The sequence below is a fragment of the Cebus imitator genome, unplaced genomic scaffold (assembly GCF_001604975.1).
Source record: "Cebus imitator isolate Cc_AM_T3 unplaced genomic scaffold, Cebus_imitator-1.0 Scaffold13, whole genome shotgun sequence".
NCBI lineage: Eukaryota > Metazoa > Chordata > Mammalia > Primates > Cebidae > Cebus > Cebus imitator.
In genome coordinates this window covers 3,181,321-3,191,984 of record NW_016107328.1, presented here as the reverse complement: position 1 = coordinate 3,191,984, position 10,664 = coordinate 3,181,321, and the positions used below count along the sequence as shown (strand labels likewise).

Below are 10,664 nucleotides of genomic sequence, written 5' to 3'. Positions count from 1 at the left end.
CGTCTCAAATTGATGGACATTTTGAGTGTTTCTGCTTTCTGCTGGGGTGAATATCCTGTAAGTACTTCCACATACCCATTTATATCGTTCAATGATTTCTTTGGTTAAAGTCAGAAGGGAAATCTCTGGTTCAAAGGAGTGCATATTTTTAAGGCTTTTAATACGCTGTTGCAAGTTGCCTTTTTACAGGCAGTAGGAGGGTTGGGTCTCACCAGCCCCTCAGCCTGGTGGACGTTTGCTCATCTGATAGGTGAAAGTTAGTATCTCATTGTCGCAATGCATTTGAGTGTCTTTTTTGTTGATGAGATGACATCATTTATATCATGTAATTATACTTGTCCTCCAAGGATTACCAGTGAGAGATCCTATAATTAAAACATTTAATCTCAAGACCTTGTCCTATCTCTGTGTCCATCCACAAGTCATAAAAATCCCGTCCCACCGCTTCCCTTCCCCACTCCACATCTGGAGCCATTTATCAGCTCCCAGACTTGAAGCCAAACCTAGCTTCATTGCAAAGTCCTTGGCTGTGCTAATCGGCAGCTACCGGGGACGGAGTGAGTCACTCCCCTCTCTGAGCCTCAGGGTCCTCAGCTGACAAGGGCTTAGCAAATGAGAGAAAAATGGAAGTGGAATATAATTATGAACTCTAACTTTAATAAACTAATACATGTTGAACATCTATTATACGCCAGGTACTGTGCTAAATACACGTTTCCTTTCTGAATTTTGCAACAACACTGTGAATCAAATATTATAATCTCCATTTTACACAGGAGGAAACTGAGGCTCAGAGAGGTGAAGTGCCTTGCTCACAGTCTCACAGCTGGGAAGACTAACAGGTCTGGCTGCTTCCCAAGAATCTGCTCTTTCTAGGAGGATCCAGTGCCATCAGCATCTCTGGACAGGTATATGGAATGATGATCATTAAGTGGTGTCTGGAGCACGCTTATTAGAAAAGTTCTTGGAGAATCCCCTTTTTCCCCTATGGTAGTGCCACTGCCGTTTGTCCCATGCACCCCTCCAGAATGTGGTGAGGACTGTTCTTTGCTGAAAGACCTCCCCAGGTCTCAGGGCCCACTTTAGTTAAGCTCTGCAAGAATGAGAGGAGGCTCATTCCTCCTTTGGCTCCATTCTTTGTTTCGACCTCCTGTTACCACCAGCTTCCCCACCTTCTCCTGGCTTCTGTGAGTCTCCAGAAGAAAAGAACAAGATGAGAGGGCTTGCCATGATTACATGCCAACCCTAGACAGGGACTTCACCTACATCATCTCATGCAATTAGCAATCCAACTGTAGGAATTATGATATCCCCATTTTGACAGAGGGGAAGCTGAGCTTCAGACAGGTAAAGTTCTGGACCAAGGGTTCATGGTTAACGAGAAGAACTAAAACTTATTTAGCATGTAAGTACCAGGGATGGTTATAAACCACTTGCATGTAATAATCATAATCTTTACCACATCTCCAAAAGGTAGGGTACTGTTTTTATCATCCCCACTGTATAAATGGAAATACCAAAGCAGAAAAAAGTTAAGTAATTTGCCAAAGTTGTCCCAGGTAGTAAGGAGAGTTGGAACTGGAACCCAGGCAGTCAGCCAAGCTTGTCTCTAACCACCGGGTCTGGATGACCCCAAACCTCCATGGTTCCTTTTTCCTAAGCAACCAAGTGCTTGGGAAATGCAAAGGTTGATGGGGAAATGCTTGAAATCAACATTCTGCCTGTGTAGTTTGAGGAACCTGACACCCAGAGAGAGTGTTCCTGGCTCTGGGTCCCTGGTCTTAGGATTGCAGATCCAGTCTTACCACAATCCAGCCCACACTGCCTCTCCTCAAAGGGAGAAAGGGCATTGCCGCTGATCTCACCTCCACCCTTCCCCGTCGGTGGTGGTGGGCCAGGCTCTCTGAAAGAGTGATCATGTGTTTAATTATTAGGTGAGTAACCGTGGGAGGCTTCTTGGCAGATTATTAATAGAAGCTGAGGAAGGCGTGCGTGTTTAGCAACAGGCCAGCAGTTTGGGATGCCAGGCTGGCTTGGTCTCTCGGTTTCTAGAGTCACCTGAATGACTTGACTCATCTCCTGGCTGAGGGCTTGGCTTCTCACTTCTGAGACACCCCATTCCCAAGGCAAATTGCTGTCTTGCCTCTCTCCTTACATTCATTTACATCCTCTGTTGTCAGGCTGCCTGCAGGAACTGAAGCTTCTAGACAAAGAGACGTGGGTTTAATCCTTGCAGACTTTAGCTACATTGTCTAACCTGTTGGGACCTCAGTCTCCTCATCTTTGAAATGGGCATGCCAATATCCAACTCGTCACTAGGACTCATGGGACGATTGCCCAGCATGCACTCAGAAAGCTGCCACCATTGCGACTAGTATCATTCGGAGGCTGCCACGCTGGATCCTGCTGGCCACAGGCCCTGACAAAACTGTTCCTTTTCTGCAAATGTCTTTCCCAGGTCTTTCCCCCTCTTCTCCATGTGGTGAGTGACGGGCCTATGAGGAAGGATAATGTATTGCAATATTAGAGAGTGAGGCTCTTTTTTTATTTTTTTCAGCAGGGCTCTTGGGAAGAAACCTGACCATTTGAGCTCACTTGACTTGCAGTTTAGGGTTACTGGGCCCAAGGCAAGACACAGTCATTGCTGGCTTCTGTTTTGATAAAACTTAAGGCATGAAAGATTTGCATCAAGAATCCCAGAAGGGAAGGGGAGAAACTTAAAGGTGGAGAAGGAAGAACACTTTGCTTGCTTGAATTGGGACCAAGGTCCGGGGTTCTGTTAACAGCGGGGCCCCTTGCTCCTGCCATGGGGAGGCAGAGGGAATGCTATGTCCTCAACCCAGCTCTCTGGAGAGCCTGGTGCCCAGGCAGCAGCCCCTGTTCCGAAGAAACCCTGAGTTCCCCAAAGACTGTTACCCTATAGCATAACCCGTGAAACTTTGCCTGACACTGGTGCAGAGGAGCTGGGTGTCCACTAATGACAGAGACTGAATTTCCCACGGAGCCAGCAGAATGGGGCTGCAAGTCCCTATGGATTTTTTAAAAAGTAAAGAAAATAGATATTTCTTGCACACCTGAACGCATGGCCTCAGATCCCTGCCCACCACCCCTGTGTCGGGATCCCTGCATCACTGCAAGGGCCAGCGTACCAGTGCGTGAAGCTTCCGGGTAGAAAACAGATCTTGAGAACAAACGTCCATGATAACAGAGTGGCTGCAGTCCCGCGAAGGAGTAGCCTCCGATGGCTGGACCTGCGCCGTCTAATACAACAGCCGGTAGCCACCACGGGTCTGTGTTTAAATTTGTTCAAAGGAAATGAAATTTAAAATGAGCCACGTTTCAAGTGCTCAGTAACCCAGGTGACCAATGGCTACTGAGACTGGCCAGCGCACAGTTCTGTCATTGTAGACGTTCTATTAGTCTACTGCTGTGTTTGTCTAGACAATCCTATCTAGAGTAAGTAACACAGGACAATTGCCCAAAAAGCACTGGGGAAAAACTTCCTTTACTCCTCTGGACAACAGGTGAAGACTGTGTCTGTGTTCAGGGACAGTTTAAACGATTTCTAACAGTCCATGTGGAGGAAGAGGCCTACAGTTACGCACGGGGGTGGATATACTTGGTGTGGGGGAAGAATGTGTGTGCAGATAGCTTCTACCTGGCAGGCGTGGGAAGTTTGTGGACATTTTGTTCTTCAAAACACATCTGTAGGCCCCTCCTTTGGAGGCCTTCCAGGCTGGTCTCTCGCGCCAAGTCTCCATTGCCCATGTGTCCCAGCCTCTCAGGAGGACTCTGAGAAAGGTATTTTGGAAGAGCAATGTCACATGTAAGCCCCATTTTCTATTTGCAGGCATGCCTCTCCTCTGTGGGGGTTAGCTCTTTGAGAAACATTTCCTGGTCTCCAGTGTGTCCCAGCATCCAGAGCTTGGCCGTACACAGTAGAGGCTTAATAAGTGTTGATGAGCTGAGTGGGCACGTCGGCAGATGGCAGGCTGACTTTGGGTGGCTGCCTTTGACCTCCAACAAAACTGGGTGTAAACATCTTCTCCAGACGTCTTTGTGGCTCCAACCCCCAACTCTGGGCACAACGGGATTCCTAGATTCCGTGATTGCTTTCCTCGGTTCCCAGAATGGTTCTGGTATCGTAGGTGGAGGAGCTGAGGGATCCATTACCAGAAAGCGGGGCGGGGGGCGTGGTTGGGAAGCGGAGGGCTCAGACAGAAACTCAGTAGACAAAGTGGAAGAGGAAAGCCTCATGTGGGACGTTTGGGGTGGACAGGCCCTCTGTCCAGCGATTTCCCCAGCAGTGGTGGGAAGCAAGTACCAGGCAGCACCTCTCTGTGTGGCTGAGACTCTAAAAATTTGTGCAGGGAGAATACAATGGAATATTTCACATGTGTCTTATATCCAAGCAACAGAAATTCCATTGCGAATACGTGCTGGAGAAGCCTTTTATGAAGTTCCCTAGGGCAAGATAGGAGGAGGAGCCAGGACCAGGAGTCAGCCCCAGGCCTGGAGGGTAGGCCCTGCTCTGGGTGACCCCCTAGGCAGCCAGGTGACATCGCATCCACGGGCCTTGCTCAGCCCCCATCAGCTCTGCTGGTGGCATCTGGGGGCTTCTCTGCAGAACGCTGGTGCAGGGCGCTGTTCTTCCCGGTGGCCCAGCCCGACAGGTGTCTCCCTGGCTTCTCTGACAGCTTTGCCACCTTGCACCTGCTTGCCCGCTTGCTCAGTCACGTCCCCCTCGTCGGCCACGTTCTCCACGCAGCTGCGTCAGCCTCCCAAGATGCAGGTAAGCCTTTGGCCTGGGGCCAGCGTCTCTGGCCTGGCTTACCTCCTGTGGGAGTGACTGTTAGCATTGCTGCCTCTTCCCCAAAAGAAATCCCCTATTTTCACCCTTGGGCACTCGTGTACTTCACGCACTACCAACAGTTTCTTCTCTGCCTTGAAGCATTTACAGTTAAGATATCCACTGGTGTTGATCGAAATGCTTGTTTCAGTAAACTTGTAAGGCCGCCTCCATTCATTTATCATGCGTTAAGTCAGCTCAGGGCTGGTCTGTCCAACAGTGTGACCTGCTAGGAGCAGTGTCAATTCCACCGAATGCTCAAGGTCGGGGTGTAGACAGGAGCCTCGGCCTTTGAGGTCTGAGGAGGAGGTGGGCGGGCACTCACCATTATAATCGTGGCTTATGCTTAGTGAGAGCAAATCCTGCGGCCCGCCCTGTTCTCAGTGCTCTCGGGATTGAAAGCCTCAGCACAGTCTTCTGAGGAAGATGTTGCTATGCTAGCAGTTTTGTAAATGAGGAAAGCGAACACAGAGCTTAAGTGAGAAAAGTGTCACATCACAGAGCTTGTAGTAGTTTGCTAGGGCTGCCAGAATGCAGAGCGTGGGCTCAAACAACAGAAATGGATTCTCCCACAGGTCTGGAGGCCGGAAGTCCGAGATCAAGATGTCGGCAGGGTTGGTTTCTTCTGAGGCCTGTGATTGGCTTGTAGATGACTGTCTCTTCTGTGTGTCTTCACATGGCCTTCCCTCTGTACCTGTGGCCAGGTTTTCTGCTAAGGACACTAGTCACATTGGATTAGGTCACCCTAGTTATCTCATTTTAACTTGAGGACCTCTGTAAAGACCTGTCTTCCAATACAGTCACATCCTGAGGTACTGGGGGTTAGGGTATCATCCTGTGAATTTTTGGGACACAGTTTAGCCCATACTATAAGCTAGTAGGTGACACAGCCAGGATTTAAATTCAGGCTGATGGGCTCTGAATCCACGTGCTGCCTCTCAGAGAGACTTCCCATCCTGGGTAAAAGGGCTGCAGTGATTCTCTTCCCCAGGATGGGAGAATTTCCCAGAGTCAGGGTAGTGTGGGGAGTGAGTGGGAGACTGTTGACGCCCTCCAACCTCCCTTGACAGCCCTCCAAGCCCTGGGCACCCCACACTCCCTGGATGTCCCAAAGCCCCAAATGCATTCTCCTTACATGTCCAGGGAATTTCCTTCTTCTTTAGAAGAGACAGGGAGACCTATGAAGAAACGACTCCCTTCTCTGCCAGGCACCTCTCTGGGCACTTCCCCAGGGGACCCACCCATTTTAAATAATGACCCTGGGAGTTAGTGATTGTTATCCCTGGGGAGGAAATGGAACCAAGCTCTTTATCATCCTGCCTTTCTCCTAAATCTCAGAGACATCTCATCAGGGAATATTCTAGCTAGAAAGTCCTTATCAGTTATGGGATCCAACAGTTCTGTAGATGAAAACAAGAATGCTCAGAGAAGGATGTTATTTATTGGAGTCACAAACCGGATTAAAGTCAGAGGCATGACTTTAACTGTATGACTATGAACTATAAGAATATGGCAGCAGAGACTCTGTCTGTCTTAGTTACCCTGGGTCCCCAGGATGGAGAATCAGATGACCACAGAGGAAACCCTTTCTACATAATAGTTTTAAGAATTAATAAATAAATTACTCATCAATGAATACATTAATTCCCAGCTCAGGCACTTGTTTTGGCCTCAAATAAAGAAATAATGAGTTGTGTTCAATCTTCTCTTCATCTTTCATAATAGAACAGCAAATTTTAACAGATAACTAGCCCAAATAAATACTTCCCAGTTTGCCTTGCATGTGACTATGTTTTGGCCAATGCAATCTAATTAGAAGTGGTTGAAATGTTCTAGAAAATATGCTTAAAGAAAAAGCATGTACAAGTTAATTTGTTTCTTCCTTTATGCTGGCAAGAGTGAAATGCAATGGCTGGAGCCCCAGCAGTTACCGCGGACCATGAGGTGACCTTAGGCATGAAACCAGTGCGGCACAGAACAACTGAGAGAAGGAACCTGATTCATCGACATTCTGGGGCACCATACCAGCCCAGACAGCTCCTCAGAATGTCTTGGACACAACAGAGAAGTAAACGTCTATGCTGCTTAAACTACCGTTGTTTTTTTTTTTTCTATTACTCGTAATTAGACATAATCTAACGAATACAAGTCTCTAATGAAGGTGCCCTTTAGAGGCCACATAGATTAGTCAAGAGCTCAGAACGTAAATCCAGATGCACTTGCTAAGGGTATGACCTTATACAAGCAACTTCACCATCTGGAATCTCAATTTACTCATCTGTAAAGTGGGGTTAGTAACAGCATTTATCCTCCTCCTTGGCGCTCCCTACAGAGGTGGCAGCCATCTCTTCCTCAGCATCATGGCCATCCTCAGATCTCTTGTGAAGCCCAAGATGGTCAAAAAGAGAACTAAGCAGCGCATCCGGCACCAGTCAGACTGATATGTCAAAACTGAGTGTAACTGGCAGGGACCCAGAGGTATTGACAACAGGGTTAGTAGAAGGTTCAAAGGCCAGATCTTGATGCCTAGCACTGGTTATTGGAGCAGAAAAAAAACAAAGCACATGTTTCCCAGTGGCTCCTGGGAGTCCCTGGTCCACAACGTCAAGGAGCTGGAAGTGCTGCTGATTTGCAAAAAATCTTACTGTGCTGAGATGGCTCACGATGTTTCCTCCACGAACTGCAAAGCCATCATGGAAAGATTCGCTCAGCTGGCCATCAGAGTCACCAACTCCAATGCCAGGCTGCGCAGCAAAGAAAATGTGTAGACAGCTCATGTGTATGTTTTGTGTTTAAATAAAGCTGTAAAAACTGCCCCAAAGAAATAATAATACCATTTATCCCATGAGGTTGGTATAATCCACCGTGTGGATAAAGGGAGATACATCAGGTAAAGTACAAGCACATAACTCGCTGTGAGGCCCAGGCAGTGGTGTGCTCAAGAAAGATCTTGTCTTTAGCACCCAGGGCCCAGCATAGGACTGGGTTGGGATCAGTTTTCATCGGATGATGATGATGATGGGGATGCTTTACTTACTGTCACAAGTGGCTGTGAGTCAACTTGGCCTTGACTGAGGGGCAGCCCAGGAGTCCTGGATGAACCTTCATCATGAAGCAGAGGGCTGCCAGGCAGAAAAAGGGACAGTGGGAACTTCCCTGATGACCCAGCCTTTACCAGCTTGGAGGGTTTCGTGGAAAGGTGGGCTGACCATTCCACCGCGCGGCAGGAATGAGAACAAAACGAAACGAGCTTTAATTGTGAAACCATGTCCATCCAAATTAAAGAGTTCTACCACTATGGCCCCAACTAGGTTCCAGCACTTCAAGTTAAGGAATAAACAGAAATCAGATCCAGACACGTTTCATTTGGGAGCGTTTGTTCTGCCTCATAACTGTTGTTTAAACGGGCAAGAAATTCACTCAGCCAGCTTACTAGCTCTGCGACCTTAGGAAGAAACCATTTAAACTCTCTGAGCCTTAATTTTACCACTGTGCAATGGGGGTGGTAGCAACTGCCTCAAAAGATGGGTAAAAAGAAGGGATTAAATAGGTTGTCTCACAAACAGTCAGTACTTAATAAACACCCCCGTCCCTTCCCTTTCCCCCAGAGCCCCACAGCAGAGCCTAGAGAACCAATGCCATGCGAACTGGATACACAGAATTTCTTTCAAGAGTAAAATGCAGGCTGGGTACAGTGGTTCACACATGTAATCCTGTAATCCCAGCCCTTTGAGAAGCCAAGGCAGGAGGATAAGTTGACTCCAGGAGTTTGAGACCAGCCTGGTGGACCCCATCACTACAAAAAATACAGAAATTATCTGGATGTAGTGGCGCATGCCTGTATTCCCAGCTACTGGGGAGGCTAAGGAGGGAGGATGGCTTGAGCCCATGAATTTGAGGCTGCAGTGAGCTGTGATTGTGCCACCGCACTCCAGCCTAGGTGACAGAGCAAGATCCTGTCGCCAAAATAAAGAAATAAAATAAAAAGCGCAAATGCAGGAGAACATTTGTGGGTGCCACAGAATATTCTGACGAAAGGTGAGCCAGTCAGGGGTCGAGCTCCTGCCAGGTGAGAGTCCCTCCAGGTACAGCGGGACCTTGTGGGAAAGCTCTGACCGTGACCTGGTCCACCTCACACCAAAGACAAATGTTTTGATGTTAATTAAATAATGCAAAAGTGGTCATCTATTTTAATGTTCTTTAAAATTAAGTATTGGAAGTATTTTCTATTGTCATTTTTGATGGAATCTGAGAAATCAGAGGAAGCAAGATTGTGATGGGGTTTAAATATCTGTCTAGAATTGCTAAGTGGATTTCACCTCTCCTGCATGACGGCCAATGGGCAATGGCTGTCTGGAGCATGCCATTGAGAAGAATTCTCCATGTCGTAGGGTAGACTAGTGATGTCTAGGGTAGAATAGCAATGTCCACCCTAAGCATAGAGAAGAAATGTGACATGTACACATGGTTAGGGTATTTGCCATTCCTGAATTAGTTCTTTTGCCCCATCTGGCTCAACCTAGACTATATGAACATAACCAGTTGTCTAATGAGGCTAGATAATAGCTAGGTAGTTGCTCAGAGATCTCTCCTTGGTGGAAGTCTCCACTAGGCAGAGCTGAAAGTGAAAGATATATTAACACATGGAGCCCACATGGTTACTCTGAACTAAGCACAAAATGCCAAGCACTTTACATGCCTTATTTCTAATCCTCCCAAGAATTATCTAAGTTGGGCACAAGTGTACCCATTCCATAGATTAGGAAACTGAGTTCTCATGAGCTTCAGTGATTTGCCTGGAGTTACCCTTAACTGTCGAGCATCAGAGCTGGAAACTGCTCCCTTATCATCTAACACAGAAACCCACACTGTCTTCCCTTGGGCTACACTGTGTTCCCAGGAAGGAAAGGGAATGGACCACCTGACTAGGTGATGGCTGACGGGAGCTCTCTTGTTCCTCTGCTATGCTGTGTTGTCTGGACAATCTCCTCGGGTCTCTGTTTGGCTTTGACTCTGGGACACAACCTTGGCTTTTGTCACAGACAGCTGGGTGTGTCCTCCAGTTGGGCAAGGTGGGGAAAGCCTGCGTTTTGCCCCAGACAGGTCAGCTCAGGCCAGAAGCACGTTCTTCATGGACTCACCTTGAGAAAGCTACTTCTCTGCGGGCAGAGGCAGGGCCGGGTGCTGACTCAGGGCTGGCTGCACGGTCTGGGGGTGCTGACTCAGGACTGGCTGCACGGTCTGGGGTTGCTCATTCTCGAAGAGCTGTGAGTGTCGGCCAGCCCTTTCCCTGTGAGCGGAGAATCTGAGGGGTCTCTCCAGGCTCCTCCTTGGAGCGCAGGAGCCATTCCTCCCCTCTGCACGCCTCCATCTCCACAGTGACTTCGAGCGAACTTTGCAAAGCTTTCAGTGTTTATCAAGTAACTTTGAATAGGAAATATATTTCAATAGCTTACAAAAAAGCAGTATCAAAAGTGGCACAGGAAAAGTTCTTATTCCCATTTTTGCCCCCATCCACTGAGTTCCCCGCCCCCCTGTACTAACCACCTTTATTACCTTCCTGAGATTCCTACAGAAAACAAACATGTATGAAGGCATATACTTATCACCACCCACTTCCGTCATACAAAGTAACATACCGTAAACACCTCTTGCATCCCATGTCAAGTACCAATATATCCCAAATCTCCTATAATATATAAAAATATTTTTGTTTTTTGGTGTCTACATATATTCCGTTGAATGGATATACTAGGATTATTTAATTAGCCTCTTCTTGATGGATGTTACGTATGTTTCCAAATTTTTACTACAA

General features: G+C 47.5%; 1 long non-coding RNA gene across 1 annotated transcript; it reads left to right on the top strand.

Annotated features, from left to right (window-relative positions):
• Positions 1–1,810: 1,810 nt before the first annotated feature.
• LOC119467349 lies at positions 1,811–7,035 on the top strand. The gene is made up of 3 exons (XR_005195891.1): positions 1,811–1,934; positions 4,698–4,792; positions 6,747–7,035. It is a non-coding gene; the product is annotated as an uncharacterized LOC119467349 (long non-coding RNA).
• The last annotated feature ends 3,629 nt before the right edge of the window (positions 7,036–10,664 follow it).